Source organism: Dermacentor variabilis, chromosome 5, assembly GCF_050947875.1.
Source record: "Dermacentor variabilis isolate Ectoservices chromosome 5, ASM5094787v1, whole genome shotgun sequence".
NCBI lineage: Eukaryota > Metazoa > Arthropoda > Arachnida > Ixodida > Ixodidae > Dermacentor > Dermacentor variabilis.
This window is the reverse complement of record NC_134572.1, coordinates 158,428,204-158,446,868: the sequence shown is the minus strand read 5'-3', so window position 1 is coordinate 158,446,868 and position 18,665 is coordinate 158,428,204.

Sequence of the window (18,665 nt, the reverse complement as noted above, 5' to 3'; positions counted from 1 at the left end):
CGCGGCCCTTTGGTCGGAACCGCGTGCCGACGGCGACGCCCGCTGACGGCGTGGACCCCGCTCCGGAGACTGCCGCGCACCACTTCCCCACGGCCGGGATGCTGACCTCGCGGCCAGCGCCTTACAAGAGACCCTGGTCAGCGAAACGCGAAGACCAATACGTGGTGTTCGCGTTACGCTGCTCAAATAAAACACATTGCGGCATTTCTCGTATTCTGTTCACGTACGCGTTCAGAGGTAACTGAGGAGCAATGAATTCAAAGGTGGGTGACAAGGTAACAGCTTTTGCAGGGTTCCGCTATAGACGTACAAATGAAAAAGGATCCAAACTAGAAATTTCCTTAAACGAGTACTCAGACATATTTTCAAAGTTGTCGCTTTATAGCATCTGGTTATTTTACAAATAAAAAAAAGGCTACTTAGCAATTCTGAAGGTAGAGAGGCAGTTTTGAGATATAATTTTATACGAAATTAATTATTGAAAAGCGGACATAGCGTCATCTACATTATTGTGACGACCCGCCATGGTTGCTCAGTGGCTGTGGTGTTCGGCTGCTGACCACGAGGTCGCGGGATCGAATCCCGGCGGCCGCATTTCGATGGGGGCGAAATGCGAAAACACCCATGCGCTTAGATTTAGGTGCACGTTAAGGAACCCCAGGTGGTCCAAATTTCCGGAGTCCTCCACTACGGCGTGCTTCCTAATCAGAAAGTGGTTTTGTCTCGTAAAAACCCATAATTTAGTTTTTTTTTAAATTATTGTGACGGTATGGCGTGTAGCAAAACGTGCTGACGCTGTGTAGCGACAATGCTACGGGTATTACGTTGATGCTCACACACTTACAAAAAAAAAAGAACAGATAAACAAGATCGCTGCGTGCATTTCTTTCAGCTGCACCCGCATCCGATATCCACGGCGGTAGCAGGAACGTAGCGAGCGAATCTATCGATGACATCATGACGCATATACGAATAGGTGTGACAGCCGAAACTGCTTAGTACAACTACTGTAGTAAAATGTGCTCGTGTGGCGTACCACGACTGAAAAAAAAAATACTGGCACTTTCACCATCATCAAGTGATTTGAGGTAGAAACAACTTTGTGGGAGTTGGTTCGTCTTGAGTTTAACTTACACACACACACACACACACACACACACACACAGATTATATATATATATATATATATATATATATATATATATATATATATATATATATATATATATATATATATATATATATATCGCAGTTTGCACTGATAAACACATAGCGGTTCATCGCTGAGTCACTCAGACGCGGTCGTACCGGCTGGTGCATTTAAAAAAACACAGCAGCGCCTTTGTAGCCTTGCACGTAGCACACACACGAGTCCTCTTGAAAGGGGCCTGTCATCCAAGTGCCCCAAAGCTGCCCGAAGGGCACTGCTCTCATCTTGGTGTGTGGGGCGCCGTCACATAACAGATGTTTGGTGGTTTCCTCAACCGCCACTGTGATGCGATTGGCACTGTCCGCCATTCCGATTAGGAATGAGTTTGCATTCGTAAAAGAAACCCCTATTCAGAGGCGACACAGTAATGTTTCTTCCCGTCGGTTAGAACACGGTAAAAGTTGTAATTTAATAAGTGGGTCCACGACATATTGGCGTCGGTTGGTAAACTCCGGTGTATTCCATTTTATTAGAGTCATAATATGGGAAAGACCATTAAGAAAAGGCTATCGCAAGCTTGTATAGTTGCACAATGAACTCCGGAATGCGCAGCGGTGATTGTTGCGGGCAGAAGTGTGTTTTGTTCTTTCAACAATTTTTTAATCCAATTTTCTCAGTCTTATTCGCACGAAGCCATACTAAATATCATATTTAGACGCATACGCAATGCACCAGATTTTAGGTATTTTTTACCATAGAACATATCTTTTAATATGCAGTAGAGCCTCTCAAAAGAAGAAAAAAGAAGAATGCTGCATTAAAACTTTTGTTGACATGAATTACCGTTTTCCGCAGTGTGCTTCATCTAGGGATCCACCCTAGAAGACTGCTATATGGATCCAAATGCTACAGAAGTTTTTCTTGTTATCACCCATTCCTTCTCTTATCAACTCCGCAATACAATTAAAATTGTGCAGGAATTTCCAGGAGTTCGTACAGTCGTATAGAGCGCTCCAATTTTTCAACACGGGCAGCGGTGGTGACGGCTGGAAAATTCTGAAGCTCACTTAAGAGTCTGCGAAAACCACTTTATTACCTTTACGTCGCTCGACACGTAACCGCTTTCGCCGTTACGTCTCGTTCATGTCCAAATATGGAACATAGTGAACTATAGGTACTTCGTTACTGCGAGAAATGTGCTCATTTTCTGTACTTTTATATTTTAGCGTTTTATTTCAAGACGTAGTAGTCGCAACATATATACTGCTAACCATAACATTATGGCCTGATCACTGGTACTTTGAATGGACGTGTAGCAGTAATAATTGCGCAGACACATTTTGAGAATGCTTCTGTGAAACTTCTGTGAAACTGTGAAACACAACAATGAGCATGAATTAAAGTAATTATTTAGTATTTATAGTTCAAGTACTGGGAATAAAAAAAAAAATGTGAACCATCAACAATGTGCACCTGCTTCCTATTTCCCAGTTTTCAAATTGATATCATGCCAAAAATTATTATGTAGATTTGTTGGCATTATTACTATAGTCATAGTGATGCCCGTGCTATGTGGGAAAGCAGTAGCTTCGCAAATGTGAAAACGAGTAATGTTCCTTTTGTACAGAGAACTCTTGTTTTTACTCCTTGTAGCATGCACCTTGTTTCTGTTTTACTGCATTCTTCAGGCTCCCCCAAGGAAGTTTAAAAAAGAAATTTAAATCACCTTGGGCTCGCCAAGCAATGGTTGTCAGGCCAGGGAGCATGCAGAATCCTCCTCATACATGATTATTTTGTTCGATTAGCTTTTCTGGGCAAGCGAGACAGTCTAGTGTGTGTTCAACTGGCGCTCGAGCATTCACGTGCAATGTTCAGTTCCTCTACAGTGTTCTACAGTAACGTGGAATAGTGCACATTAATGTACCGCAATGAATAAATGCATTAGTGCTTCAAAATGTAAGAGCTCAGACAGCTAGTCAAGCTTCTGTCGAAAGGCGGTCTATATATAATCGACTGCGTGCTCTTGTGTGAGTGGAAACAGTACGCGACGGGAAGGATTTCTCGTAATAATTCGTCCATTACGCTGTCGAAGCGCTTATGAAGGAAAGCAACCATCCGAAGGGTGGGGGGGGGGGGGGTTAGTAAAGTAAAGTCGCACTTGATATTAGTTGAACACAGTTAACAAAATAACACGCACTCACGGGTATTTACCGTTGTTTGCGGCGTCGTTAAATCAGCCAATACGTCTGATTAGAAAAATGACAACGCGAGAGAAGCCTCTCCGTCTTTACCGCTGTTGTCATTTAAAAAGTATCTTGCCGGGTCTACCGAAGCGCAAACATGCAGTCTTTTATTGAGAGAGAGAGAGAGAGAGAGAGAAACATTTATTACATTCCGGCCCCCTGTCCGGGGCTACTGGGCGTTAAGGTGGTGGTGAGGGAATTTCTAGGAGGGAGGCTAACCTCAACGATACCTTAAGTCGAAATTCGATTTTTGCAGACTCCGAAGTCTGCCGAGAATTGCCAAATCTGAGAAATAGCTAAAGTTCACTTATCATTTCAAAAGGTGCAAGATGTTTCTGGTAGAAGAATTCCAACAGAAATGTATTAAAAGGACGTGTAGAAAAAACTATGAAATTCATCGATTTCTATTGGCGCGGTTAAGTAAAGAGTTAGGTCCATAATATCTGCGCCAAAGAAATTTAAGCGTGGCAAAGTGTACGCCGCATCTCATTCGGTTCACCAATTGTTCGCACACCGCGCTCTCCGCGATCGCTGATCGCCTCAACGCGACAATTGTTCGGTAGTTGTAGGGCGACCTTGTGGACTGGACGACCGGGAAAGATCTCAAGAACACAAAACAAGGAATGCACCGTCGCAAGGTCTCGAAGGGTTCCTTCGCAAATGCATTGGGCGCAAGAGGAGAAGGAGGCAGCAGCACCAGCGCGCCTCCCGGCGAACGTCGGCCCTCCCAAATGTCTTCATCGCGAGAGTCAATCCTCGGGGAGGGCCCCCGGTCGAAGATTGCGGAAGCGGGGCGCCCCGCACGAAGCGCCACCCCGCGTGTGTACACACACGCGTCCAAACGCGCACACTACAAACGCAGATGGCATGTACACAGGCTCGGCGGCAGGTAGTTATGCCCACGTTTCTCTCCGCAATTCGTACTGCAGCAGTAGGCGCTCCCCATCGCCGCAGCGCCGGCAGGAAGACATAAAGAAAAGGCAATTACCGGGACAGACGGAGAAGACAGTGCCAAAGGAGGCATCAGCCCTTGGTGAGCGCCCGACCATTAAGGGGAGCGCGCGCCGGCTCTCCTAGGGCGGCGGCAACAGCCGGCGGCGAGGGTGAAGCAGCGCGCCCGAGGAAGACGGGCTAAGGGGAACATTAAGTGTAATTTGGCCGAAGCGACGCAACGGCTTTGCCCCCGGGAGGGGGAGACGATGACGACGCCGCGGCGGCGGCTGTGAGTTCGCCAGCCAGCGGTATAGTTATGGCCCGCGGACGGCGCGAAGAGCCGCCGCGCTTGAGCCCAGGCGCGACTGGATTGAGACATTCGCCGCCGCCGCTGCTAAAAGATGGCGAGCGTGTGTGGTCTCTGTGCCGGCCAAAACGATCAAGGGTGGAGGGGGGAGAGCGCGACAGGGCCTCGGTGCGCGTTGTAAGCTAGCTGGCTCACTCCTCCGTCTGCTGCTGGCTCGGCTGACCATCGGGGGGCATCGTGCACGAGGTACGCGGCCGGGGCAACGCGCCTGATCAGCCGTGCTCGCCACGGCTGCGTCGGTCGCTAGGGCGCACGACTGGCTCTTGGCCGGCGCGAGATGCTGTTGGCACGAATTTCGGACGGGAGGGTAGGTAGCCACGTGTGTAGCCATGGGACCGCCTCCGGGCCCCGCGTTTCACCACTTCCCCCTCATACGCCTTCGATGCCAGTTTTCTCTATAGTTGCGCTTCTTTCCTACCTCTTCCCCACATCAAGCACCGTTTGCTTCCGCCAGCAATGCCCTCCTGCCATTCCACCTTCTTGCCCGGTGTCCTCGGCCGCAATTTATTGGTAAACGTGGTAAACGTCACATTTCGCTACTCGCTCTAAAACGATCCCGATATTTCGCATCATCTAAATTGTGCGCTTTTCTAGTATAGCCACTGGCTAATGAGCTTCTTACTGCGTTCGCAAAGACATGCTCGCATGTGAAAAGCTTGCAATGGTGCATTATCACATTGTTCACCACCATGATTGTATGGTGCTATGTGCACTGGACAGTCCAGAACTGCCAGGAGTTCAGTTCCCCGCGAGCGGTACATTCTACAGTGTCGAGTGCGCGGTTTCACCGACACAGCATGTACACGCGTGAACTGGTCCACAAAGGGTGCGCTCTGCTCTCAGCCTTCGTCCCCCCCAGGTGCCTACAACGAATTTCTTTCTGCTATATGGCCTACCTATGGCAGCAAGACCAAGGTTCGGGAATAGTTGCTGCTCTCATAGCTAGAGGTGGCATTACGAATACCGCAGCGGATTAAGAAAACATAAAGACACAGCACAGGACGTGTCCACTTTGCATGCCCATCTTGTCTACGGATCAGCTGCAGGAACGTTATCAGCTGTCTGCATTAACTGTGAATAAAATGGAGTCCTCCGCTCTTTTTAAGTATAACTCTAGTACCCTCCTGGATATATATATATTAAACGTGTCATTTCTATCAGGCAATAACATTACCCTAACGTCAGCTTCAACTTTCTGGTTTTAAAAGGCTACGTTGTGTTTCCCATCTTTCCTATTTACTCTCTACCTCTTATTGCACTGTTACCTTCGTCAATTGGGAAGGTGTGTAGAACGCAACGCGTAATACTGCTCATCTCACGAACGTTGCTGCACGTAGGTGGTTCTCTGAAAAAACAAAAAGAAAGTAACAGGTGTTACAGCGTTGAGGAGAAAGAGCGATGGACCAGCCAGCAGATTGCTGAATGGCGCAGTCAGCTGCCCGAATGATTGAATAGCCGGGATTTTTTCATCAAGGCGGAGTTCTTGTCTCTCTGGTGAGTGGCCCAGGAAAGAGTGAGGACGATGATTGAAAGGCGCGGGGCGGAGACACGGTACCGCCTTCGGGTGTTCGCTCAATCTGCACGAACATGACGTTGGAATTCCTTATCGCGACGGGTGCAGAGACTTCGCGGAGAATTTTAAATTAGAGGCGCGTATGAAAGAGAAAACAGAATGTGTCATATTTCGAGAAAGATATCTTGATAGCCCTCTCTTCCTGCCGCGGCAATAAAGTGCTGGGCTATTTTTACGATAGAAATGGCGTTCCACCAGACGCCTGGATACACTGTTAGAATTACTTCCCCTGCGGCATAATCAGCTCTGTTCCAGCGATTGTAGGATCGCGGCAGCTAGTGAAAGGGCAGAGGGTGGGTCTTCATTTCATACAGCGGCGGTCGTTCGAGCAACAACAGGCCAGAATTTTCTCTAGCTACGATACAAATTTCTGTAGTGACAGCGTATGTGAGACCCCCCTCCCCCCGGTAGGACAAATACTGCCCTCGTAACGACAACATATTTTATGTTTTACTGGTTCACTAGAAATATCGAGTGAATTTAATAGCCAATTTCAAGAAAAGGAGCACCCATTGGCCATGGTGCCGACTGAATACGATGATGCGCATCGTGTCCGCACGACTGCAGCGCGTATACCACCGAACTCTGCAGTTTTGCTGGATGCCGCTCGCCGAGCCGGGCGTAACAGTGAAGCCAGTGGAAGTGCGGTGTCGCGCGGCGGCTTGTCCCGGAAGGAATGCGCATCCTGGACATAATGGCGCACGCGGTCACAGAATATTGCGACCGTTCCAATTCTTCCTTCGCGGTTTTCTGCGCTTTAGGGGCTGCTGTTGTCTCCAAATGTCCGGTGAGAGCTTTTTCGATAATCTGAGCGCGTATACAATAATTTTTATTCTTCCCTTAAAGCATTTTCTCAATCACCAGGGTTTCTAGCACGTGCTACTCGTGATAGAGACGCTGTCAGGACTGCGATGTAGAATTGTGGACGTCTTCACGACAGACTTGTCCGGCCTGCTTCGGTAGGTTACGGCACAACAGGCAAGCATACTTTAGAGGAAGAAAAGTAGAGATGCCGAACTCCCACACATGCGAAGTGCCGCTGCAAAGATGTGAAGCGCCAACTTCCGGCACAAGGCCTGGCTTCAGTCGAGGGCGTTCGATGCGCTCTCGAGCCCCCTATGTACGGTAGAGACCAGTGGCTAGTACCACTCAGGAGGCGATGACGTCAGGTTCTATTACATGTACATCAGCAGCAAAATTAGTTACTGACTGCTACACTGCAGCAGTTTCAACTGAGCAAGTTGACATAGCAGCTCTGTAGTTCTGCCTAAGACCACTTAGGTTGCAACCTCGCTGATTGTGTTATCTGCGAACGCAAAATAAAAGATGCAGCGCAAATAAATAATCATGAAAAGGAAAGAAAACGCGGGAGAGAAGGATATTAGTTGGTAATTGTGGCAGTTCGGGCGAGTTGGTACAGCTTGACTTCATACACGTCTATATAGTTTACGATAAGCATGCAGAATGAGAGAGAATAGGCAACACACGTAACCCTAAATTTCAACTGCATCGTTCATTCACGTAAGCCTCGCCGTATACGTGTATTGCGTGACCTTCAGCGCCGCAACTGAAATAAAAAAGAGAAGACACGAATGAACAAGCGCTTGATCTTTTCTTTCTTTTCTATTTCTCCTTGAGTTGTGGCGCCGAAAACCGTGCTTAAACATTGAAACCAACTAGACCAACAAGAAGAAATGCAAGCATACAATGCGCGCATGCTCGCCGCACTCACATTTCGTCTTCTCAAAAATTTACGTTTCTTCTCAGATAGCGGAATTGATGGTTTCCATACGCATGGTTCACCAAGCCTAGCAATCAGTTCTGATTCAATAATCCAATATATTTGAACTGAACAGTTCAACGGCGCGCGAGCTACGCACGCACTCGGCCGCGCTAGAAGAGGTTACTAGCGTTTTAATTAAAGAAAGTTAAATGATGGGGTTTTACAATGCCAAAACCACTTTCTGATTATGAGGCACGCCGTAGTAGAGGATTCCGGAAATATTAACCACCTGGGGTTCTTGAACGTGCACCTAAATCTAAGCACCACGGGTGTTTTCGCATTTCGCCCCCATCTATATGCGGCCGCCGTGGCACTAGCGTTTTCCTCTTGGCCATTAGTAACACGGGCTCGATCACGCGACATTTAACACTGGGCGCGCAAGATGACAGCTCGCTTAGGCCAACGTCCTTGTCGGCTACCCCTCGTATGCTTGCCCTCGCACTGGCAGCTCAGCACGGGGCCACCAACAAACGGCGCGCTGGCCGCTCATGCCCCTCGCCCTTTCGTGTTTATGCAGGACCGCACGGCAACGGCGACGGCGAGGATGCGTATAGAGTGTCCGTACAATTGCAATAAAATACAGCTATCGCATCATTGCTCCTATACACGAAGGAGTGAGACAACTGGTAGAGAGGATGTCTTTGTGAAATGTCTGGCATGCTAAAAGAGTACACCAAATGATCTCACGGATAAAAGATATTTATAGCGCTATATCTGATGACAGATAGAACAAAGGGTGTAAAACAATGTCCACGGGCCGTATTTCGTAACAATCGAATAGTATTGAGAAACATCGTTAGCTTCGTTTCAGGCACTTTGCAGTAGGTATATACGCATAGTAGACGCCCCTGTGTCGCGTCGCTTTGGGCGACTTCATAAAAATATTTCCTGCCACGATGGTGGGATCAAACCCCTGTAGTACAGCACAGCCCCCCGATGCTCTAACTATTATTATCACTTAACACGTTTTTTATCGGTGATATAATTTCAACCTCGCACGCATACCTGTGTCACGCCAAAGCCGACTAGCTCTTCGAGACGTTTTGCGCGTGCGTCATGTGCCTGTTTGTCACGTTGTTCCCTCGTTGCGGCTAAAACTTTGAGACAACATGTTTGACTGAAGCCGCCCGCCCTCCCCCCTCCCTCGGATACGCCCACATTTCCCCGTTATTTCCTCGTAACAGCCCAAGCTACATAAACGCTGTGAGACTTGCACCGCCTTCGTGATTGGCCCAGAGCGAGCAGGTTTTACCTTTTCTTCACCGGAGTAACAACGAGATCGTCGTTTCAGAATAGACGGTGCGACATAGGCAAATGTACGAGGTTACATAGCCATCTGTGTTTCTCTCACTTACTCCTGTCCAGTGCCGTTGTGTGACCCAACAATCGGCACGTCGCAAGTTCGCGTCGAACAACCAGAAAAGCAATAATGCTCTGGCCTTCGTATGATTGTCGTCACCGTGGTTCCGCTGCGGTCGTCCCGCACACGCTCCCATCACACTCACGACTGCTCGGTTTACACAAACACGTTGGCTCTCCTAGTAACGCGAAATTCCAAACAACGCTGGATAGTTATAGCTACCGGCCAAGTGCTTCGCATAACACCTGTTCCAGCAGTGTGCAGTGCCTGCTTAATTTTATTTCCTATTTGCTATCATCAAGAAGGTGGGGCCTCATTTTATGATATCTAATTCAGTTTTTATTCCTTCATATCTTATCACCCGTCATGCAAAGTCGATGTTCTCGCATATACGCGTAAGACGGTAGCGAACGAGCCGAAAAGAATGAATAACGGAATGAATTATTGAAAAATCAGGGGCCCTATAACGTAGAACTATTCCAATATGTTTTTATTCCAATCTCCTGACGTCAAATTTGCGTAACCGCGACGCAAGCATCGGGCGGTCACCCGCAGGGTTGTCTGAACAGACCAATCAAACTCTCTCCTCGTTCATAGGAGGTCACTTTTGTTTGCTTGAAAAACGAATAACATTGCCTACACTGAGCCGCTTGTCTTAGCTAATTGGCTCACAATAGGCGAAGAGCACGCTCAAGTGGAGAGGGATTCGATAGGGCCGAGCCACTGCACTGAAAATCGATAACCGGATGAAGAGGGTGGCGCCGGTGTCTGTGATTGGTCAGGTTTCCCTTACTTTGCTTGCGGTAGCTCGTTGACAATCGCGGCGGCATGCAACTGAAACTTAAGAATGACGCTAAAGCGGATCCTCAGCATAGAAGAGTTGGCAGAATGAGGTCGTAAACGGGCCGAAAGTGCTTGAAAACGTTGCACAGCCACGCAAAAAGTCTTATTACAAGCAAATAAACCCATGCTCACCGAGAGGAGCGAGTAGCCAGTGCGTGAGCGATCGGCGGCATCTATCTTTTATTCCTTTCGGAACGCGGCAGGCTGTGGCTATTTAGAAGAAAATTCAGTTTTGTTCGGCATATTAATACATCTTTATCGTGTACACGTCACTTTGACGCGGTGAGTTTTTGCGGTTTTGTGACGTCGCATAAGAGGCAGGTGATGTGGGCGCAGTCCAAGGACTTTTGACGAATAGCCAAGGGCTAATGGCGAAGAGGCGTCGAATCAGAAATAGCTATTTTTCTTTTGTTCGGTCAAATCATGCATAATCCGTGTGTACACGTTATATCAAATGGGGAGCTATCGCGGTTTTCGTGACCTCGCGTGACAGACAGGTGAAATGGGGTTGTCCAAAAGAGTTTTTGACCAATCGCGAAGGGCTGATTGCAGAATTGGAATAGAAAAATTTGGAATAGCTTTACATTATAGCGCCCCAGGTCTCAATTAATGGACACACATTGTCGCTCGTTAGTGCATTCGTTACTCAGTTGTCACTAGTGGCGTGCCTTTCTTGTGCGAACTTTAGTGTGCTGATATGGGAAAAATTCAAGGCAAACGTCATAAAAATCTAATTCCGTGTTCTTGCATTTCAGCTTAGCCAGTGGATTGAAGTAACAGGCCAGAGATTATTCATTCAGTTCATCTGTTTACGCATGCGGGGCACCGCGAAACATAGCTCTGTGTCCAAGCAGAACTTTGATTTTGGCGAATTAGTTCATAGTTAGTCGGGGGAAGCAGTTCGAGGAAGGCAGTGAGAAGAAAACACGGAACACTAGATCGAGCGCTCGTCTATAGTGTTCCGTGTTTTCTTTCTCCTTGTCTTTCTTATGCTGCTGTCCCCTCTCGCCAACTGTTGTATGCGATATAAACATATGCCGTAAAGTTCGGAACTAGGAAGTGAATTAATGCAATTATTATTAGTAGTAAATGGATAGCTAAAGCTTGTTTCGCGAATACTGTCCGCCTGAGCAGAGAATTATTTCCTAGTGACGTGAATCGAGTAATGATTGTAGATTTAATTAAATATTGCGCGATGTAAAAGAAACACACACATATACTGTTTATCACAATGGTCTGGCTAGCAAAATGTAATAATTTAATTTCACTGGCACCTGGGTTACTGCTTTTCAAAATCTGCTTTTCAAACGGCAATATTGCGTCATTGGGTCTGATAGGCGTGGATATATTCGTACCTTTTTCATTCAAAAGGATCGAATAACACACCCAGGCAGCCTTAAACTACTCACTACGTGCGCATAAAAATTAAAGTCGCATGAAAAGAGGTTTAGAAAGCTTAGCCGCAGCCACGAATAGTCATTATCTTCACCTCGTGCAGTATCTATTAAGTTGTGAGGATCTTAGGTGACACAGGCCATAAAGCTAGCGCGGCGTGGAAACGCCTGAAGAAAACGCAGAAGGGCAGCTGAGTCATGTAGGCTTCCTTCTTAACATTGCACTCATTTTTCTTCTTTTTTGCAGTGATCCATCTCGCTGCTCGCTGTAATTGTAATTCGTTCGGCCAGCTGCAGAAAAACAACAGGAAGGCGTTAAAAACTAAGCTGCTCATTCCTAGCAGCGAGGGGGGATTGAAGTTGGAGGCTGTGGGCGCCCGCATACGGCAAGTGTGTGCCGGAAGCGTGCAAATCATTTTTCACTCGGAGCCGACAGCTGAGGAATGTTCCGTTGGCTTCAGCGGCTGGGCTGTCAGAAGCGCTATATTCTCTGCACTGGGTCTTCTCCGAGGCTTCCACAAACATCACTAGAGCTATGAAACAAAAAGCAGTCTTTCATAACTGCATCCGTCGAATTTGCGCTGATGGGGGCACAATACTCTGTAAGAACCGCTGTACAGACCATCGTATATGGCACAGCGTAATGCTCTGATTTGTCGTTGTTACTGTGTTGTTGGGAACTGAACCTGACAGTACGCGGGAGAGCGACAGATATTTATTGCAACAGAAAAGCTGAGAGCTCGGCCTGGACAAGTGAGTTGTACCGTGGCTTACTGCGTAACCTGGTTATTCCTTACAGTGTTCTGGTAAGGGGGAAGGGGAAACAGAAGGGGAGTAGGAGGTGAAAGCTGTGCCTGGATTATAAGGAGAGAAAAGTACATGCAGCAGAATTAAGAAGAATAACAAAGGCTCAGAACAATCACAATTGCATACAATTGCACTATTACAATTGTTATTACATTACATTATTACATTATTGTTATTACAATTGCATATCCAGTTCACTTGCTTTGAAAGTTACAATAGCCTTGATGGCCTGAAACCCATAGTTTTTTTTTTACCATGGACCCCCAAAATATGCTTGTAGAAAGGGGATAGTATTCAGTGCCTGCGAAAAATACTACCATCGATTGTCTCTGTCGCAAGTACAGCGGCACGCGATTTACCGTCTCCGGCATGGTGCAGTTCTCACAGTTGACTGTGACAGCAGGTGAGCAACAGAGTAAATCAGTGAATGAACTGAAGAGGAACGCGATAAACGAGAGTGCCCGTAAGCGAGTGAGTATAAGGCTGTGATTGAGCGAGTAAGTGAGCGAGTAACTAAAAGCTCCATTGAGCAGGTAGTGAGTAGTGAGATTGCTAAACAGTAATGGGTCACCAGGGGAGATCTTTAAATTAGGTATAGGCTAAACGACCAAGTATCGAGTGACAAGGAATCTAAATTATTAGTGATTGTGTGAGTAGTGAGTACGTGGCCAGCTCCACAGCTTCAGGACAGGCGAGGATATAGCTTACTCCCTCGCCGGTTTGAATATGTGTGTGTGAAAAAAGGGTGTCAGCCGGGACTTCTGAACAAAGAGATTACCAGCGCGAATCTCGTTTAGTATCGCTAAATGCATCATGAATCGCTTGTAAGAGGAGGAAGCGCGAGACTACGATAGCGCTAACAAGGCTTTTTTCAGACACTCCAGCCACGCATTTCAAGCCAACTTCGAAGGCCAAAAGGAGAGTGGGAGAACTCGCCTATAAATGCTTCACGCGCCGAGGTTATCGCTGTACGCCGCAACGATAAGAGAGAAGCAACAAAGTGGGATATGACTCCGTAAAGCCAAACGGTAACTAGCCTTTCCGTAGAAATTTTAAACTCGTGTTCAAATTGCACCGGTAGGCATCAGGCAAAGAGGGTGACTCTCCTGAAGTAGCGCAAGAAACGAAGGCACCTGCTGACGGAGTAGGAGCGTTGGAGACACGGAACATGTGGGTTACAATTGTGGAGAAAAAGACATGGCAAGAGACTCAGAGGCTGATAGGCTCATTCGCTATTGAGGAATGGTTAGAGGACCATGGAACGATTCCCGAGGTAGCTGCCTGCAGTGACGAGTCAATCGTGTTAGTAGGCGCAACCGAGGGGTATTCAGTAGAGAGCGGCGATTTTCACACAAAATAAACGGAGGGTCTGTTAGGCCAAGTGCGTTCGGTGGTGACAAGTTCGGCCAGCCTGGTAGAAAGTCCACAGGAAACGGAAGGTCTTAGGCCAGTGTGTGCGGAGGTGCAAAATTCGGCCAGCCTGCCAGAAAAAGCATAAAAAACGGAGCGCCCGTTAGGCGAAGTGTGAGCGGAGAAGGCAAGTTTGGCCAGCCTGCCAGCAAAACCACGAAAAACGGAGGGCCCGTTCGGCCAAGTCCGTGCGGAGGTGGCAAGTTTGGCCAGGATGGTAGAAAAAGCACAAGAAACGGAGCGCACGTTAGGCCAAGTGTGTACGGAGGCGGAAAGTTCGGCAAGCCTATCAGAAGAAGCACAAGAAATGGAGGGTGCATCAGGCCGAGGATATGTGAAGGTGGAAATTTCGGCCGGACTGCAAAAAAAGCACAAGAAACAGAGGGCCGGTTAGGCCAAGTGTGTCCGGAGATTGCAAGTACGGCCAGCCTGGCATAAAGAGCACAAGACACGGAGGGCCCGTTAGGCAAACTGTGTGCAGAGGTGGCAAGTACGGCCAGTCTGCCAGAAAAACCACTAGAAATGGAAGGTCCGTTCCACCAAGTGTGTGCGAAGGTGGCAAGTTCGGCCAGCATGACAGAAAAAAGCAAGAAACGGGGCCCGTTAACCCAAATGTATGCGGAGGGGGCTAGTTTGGCCAGCCTGCCAGAAAAAGCGCGAGAAAGAGGGCCCTGTAGTCCAAGTGTATGCGGAGGTGGAAAATTCGGCCAGCTTGCCAGAAAAAGCACAAGAAATGGAGGGCCCGTAGGGCCAAGTGTGTACAGAGGCTGCAAGTTTGGTCAGCCTGCCAGAAAAAAACACAACAAGCGGAGGGCGTTAGGTCAAGTTTCGTGGAGGGGGCAAGTTCTGCTAGCCTACCAGATAAAGCACAAGAAACGAAGGGTCCGTGAGGCCAGTGCTGTGGATGCGGCAAGTTCGGCCAGCCTGCCAGAAAAGCCAAAAAAACTGGAGGGCCCGTAGCTCAAAGTGTGTACACAGGCTGCAAATTCCGCCAGCATGCCAGAATAAGCACAGCAAACGAAGGGCCCGTTCGGCCATGTTTCGTGAAGGTGGCAAGTTCTGCCGCCCTGCCAAAAAGCCGCAAAAGACGGATGTGCCGTTAGGCGAGATTTCGTTCGGAGGTGGGAAGTTCAGCCAACTAGCCAGAAAGGGCATAGGAAACGGAAGGCCTGTAGGCTGTGTGTGTGGAGGGCCAGTTAGGCCAAGTCTGTGTAGAGGTGGCAAGTTCGGCCAGCCTGCCGGATGAAGCACAGGATACGGAGGGCCCGTTAAGCCAAAAGTGTGCGAGGTGGCAAGTTCGGCAATCCTGCCAGGAAAAGCACAATATATGGAAGGCCCGTAAGGTCATGTTTGTGGAGGTGGCCAGTTGAGGCAGCCTGCAAGAAAGAGCAAGAGACAGACGAGTAGTCAGGCCAAGTGTGCAAGGAGGTGGCACGTTCGGGTAGCCTGCCATAAAAAGCACAAGAAACTGAGGGTTCGTTAGGCCAAGTGTGGGCGCAGGTGGTTAATTCGGCCAGCCTGCCAGAAATAGCAGAAAAAACGGAGGGCCGGTTAGGCCAAATGTGTGCGGAGGAGGCCAGTTCAGACAGCTTGCCTGAAGATGCACAAGAAAGAGGACCCGTTAGCCCAAACGTGTTCGTAGGCGGCAAGTCAGGCCAGCCTGCCAGAAAAAGCACAAGCGGAGGGCCCGTGAAGCCAAGTGTGTGTGGCGTGGCAAGTTCGGCGAGATTGCGAGCAAAATTGCAAGAAACGGAAGACCCGTTAGGCGAAGTGTGTATGGAGGTGGCAAGTTCTGCAAGAAAAAGCAAAAGAAACGGACGGCTAGTTAGCCCAAGTCTGTGACGATATGGCACGTTCGGGTGGCCTGCCATCAAAAGCACAAGAAATGGACTGCTCGTTGACCAAGTGTGTGCGGATGTGGCAAGTTTGTCCAACCTGCCCGAAAAAGCACAAGAAGCCGAGAAACCGTTAGGCCAAGTGTGTATGAAGGTAGCAAGTTTGGCCAGCCTGCCAGAAAAAAAAACATGAGAAAGGAAGGCCCGTTTGGCCAAGTGTGTTCGGAGGCGGCAACTAAAGTCAGCCTGCCAGAAAAAGCACAAGCGGAGGGCCCGTGAGGCCAAGTGTGTGTGGGGTGGCATGTTCAGCGAGATTGTCAGAAAAAGTGCAAGAAACTGAAAGCCATTTAGGCGAAGTGTGTGTGGAGGTGGCAAGTTCGGGCAGCCTGCAAGAGGAAGCACAAGAAATGGACGGCTAGTTAGCCCAAGTCTGTAAGGAGGTGGCGCGTTAGGGTGGCCTGCCATAACCAGCACAAGAAATGTAGTACTTGTTAGGCCAAATGTGTGTGGAGGTGGCAAGTTCGGCTAGCCTGGCAGAAGAAGCACAATAAAAAGGTGAAGCCCGTTAGAGTTAATGTGTGTGTAGGTGGTAAGTTCGGCCAGCTTGTCAGAAAAAGCACAAGAAACCGAAGGTCCCTTATGCCAAGTGTGTGTGGAGGTGGCAAGCTCGGCCAGCCTGGTGGAAAAAAGTTAAAATACGGAGGGCCTGTTTGGCCAAGAGTGTTTGGAGTGGCAAGTTCGGCAAGCCTGCCAGAAAAGCACAAGAAACGGAGCGCCCATTAGGCCAAGTTTATTTGGAGGTGGCAAGTTCGGGCAGCTTGCAAGAAAAATCACTAGATGGACGATTAGTTAGGCTAAGTGTGCAAGGAGGTGGCACGTTGGGGTAGCCTGCCACAAAAAGCACGAGAAACGGTGGGTTCGTTAGGCCAAGTGTGTGCGGAAGTGCCTAATTCGGCCAGCCTGTCAGAAAAACCACAAGAAACCGAATGCCCGTTAGGCCAGGTATGCGCGGAGGAGGCAAGTTCGGCCAGCCTGGCAGAAAAAGCGCAGCAAACGGAGGGCCCGTGAGGTCAAGTTTGCGTGGAGGTGGCAAATTCTGGCAGCCTACAAAAAAAACCGCAACAAACGGAGGTCCCGTTAGGCCAGAGTGCGTTAGGAGGTGTCAAGTTCGGCCAGCCAGCCAGAAAGGGCGCAGGAACCGGAAGGCCTGTTAGGGAAAGTGTATTCAGGGGTGGAAAGTTTGGCCAGCCTGCCAAAAAAGCATAAGAAACGGATGGCCCGTTTGGCCAAGTGTGTGCAGAGATGGCAAGTAAGGTCAGCCTGCCAGAAAAAGCACAAGCGGAGGGCCCGTGAGGCCAAGTGTGAGTGGGGTGGCAGGTTCGGCGAGATTGCCAGAAAAAGTGCAAGAAACTGAAGGCACGTTAGGCAAAGTGTGTGTGGAGGTGGCAAGTTCGACCAGCCTGGCGGAAGAAGCACGAGATACGGAGGGCCCGTTAAGCAAAGTTTGTGTGGAGGTGGCAAGTTCTGGCAGCCTGCAAGAAAAGTATGAGACGGACGACTAGGTAGGCCAAGTGTGCAAGGAGGTGGCACGTTCGGGTAGGCTGCCGTAAAAAGCATAAGAAAGGAGGATTCGTTAGGCCAAGTATGTGCGGAGGTGGCTAACTCGGCCAGCCCGTCAGAAAAAGCACAAGAACACGGAGGCCCATTAGGCCAGGGATGTTCGGAGGTGGTAAGTTTGGCCAGCCTGCCAGAAAAAGCACAACAAACGGAGGGCCCGTTAAGCCAAGTTTGTACGGAGGTCGCAAGTTCGGCATGTCTACCAGAAAAATCACAAGAAATGGAGGGCCCGTTCGGCCGAGCGTACTCAGAGACTGCAAGCTCGGCCAACCTGCTAGAAAAGGCACAACAAATAGAAGGTCCGTTAAGCCAAGCTTGCGTGGAGGTGGCATGTTCGGCCAACCTGCGAAAGAAACGCACGATAAACGGAGGTCCCGTTAGGACAGGCTGCGTGCGGAGGTGGCAAGTTTGTCCAGCCTGCCAGAAAAAGCATGAGAAAGGGAGGGCCTGTTTGGCCAAGTGTGTTCGGAGGCGGGCAGTAAGGTCAGCCTGCGAGAAAAAGCACAAGCGGAGGGCCCGTGAGGCCAAGTGTGTGTGGGGTGGCAAGTTCGGCGACATTGCAGGAAATAGTGCAAAAAATTGAAGGCCCGTTAGGCGAAGTGTGTGTGGAGGCGGCAAATTTGGGTAGCCTGCAAAAAAGCACAAGAAACGGACGGCTAGTTAGCCCAAATCTCTAAGGAGGTGGCATGCCAAAAAAAGCCCTAGAAGTGTAGTGCTCGTTAGGCCATGTGTGTGCGGAGGTGCCAAGTTCCGCCAGCCTGGCAGAAAAAGCAAAAGAAGCGGAAGTACTGTTAGACCAAGTCTGTGCGGAGGTGGCTTGTTCGGCCAGCCAGCCAGAAAGGGCACAGGAAACAGAAGGCCTGTAAGCCGTGAGTGTGGAAGTGGCATGTTCGGCCAGCCTGCCAGAAAAAGGCACAGGATACGGAGTGCCCATTAGGGTAAGTGTGTGGGGTGGCAAGTTCAGGAAGGCTGCCAGAGAAAGCACAGAAACGGAGGGCACGTTAGGCCAAGTGCACGTGGAGCGGGCACGTTGCGCCAATCTGCCAGAAAAAGCACAATAAACAGAGGGCGCCCGTTAGGCTTAATATGTGTCGAGGCGGTAAAATCGGCCAGCCTGTCAGAAAAAGCACCAGAAACCGAATGCCCGTTAGACCATGTGTATGTGGAGGTGGCAAGTTCGGCCAGCATTGCGGAAAAAGCACAAAGTACGAAGGGCCCGTTAGACCAAGTTTGTGCGGAGGTGGCAAGTTCTCGAAGCCTGCAAGAAAAATCATGAGATATACGACTAGTTAGGCCGAGTGCGCAAGGACGGGGTACGTTTGGGTAACCTGCCAGAAAAAGCACTAGAAA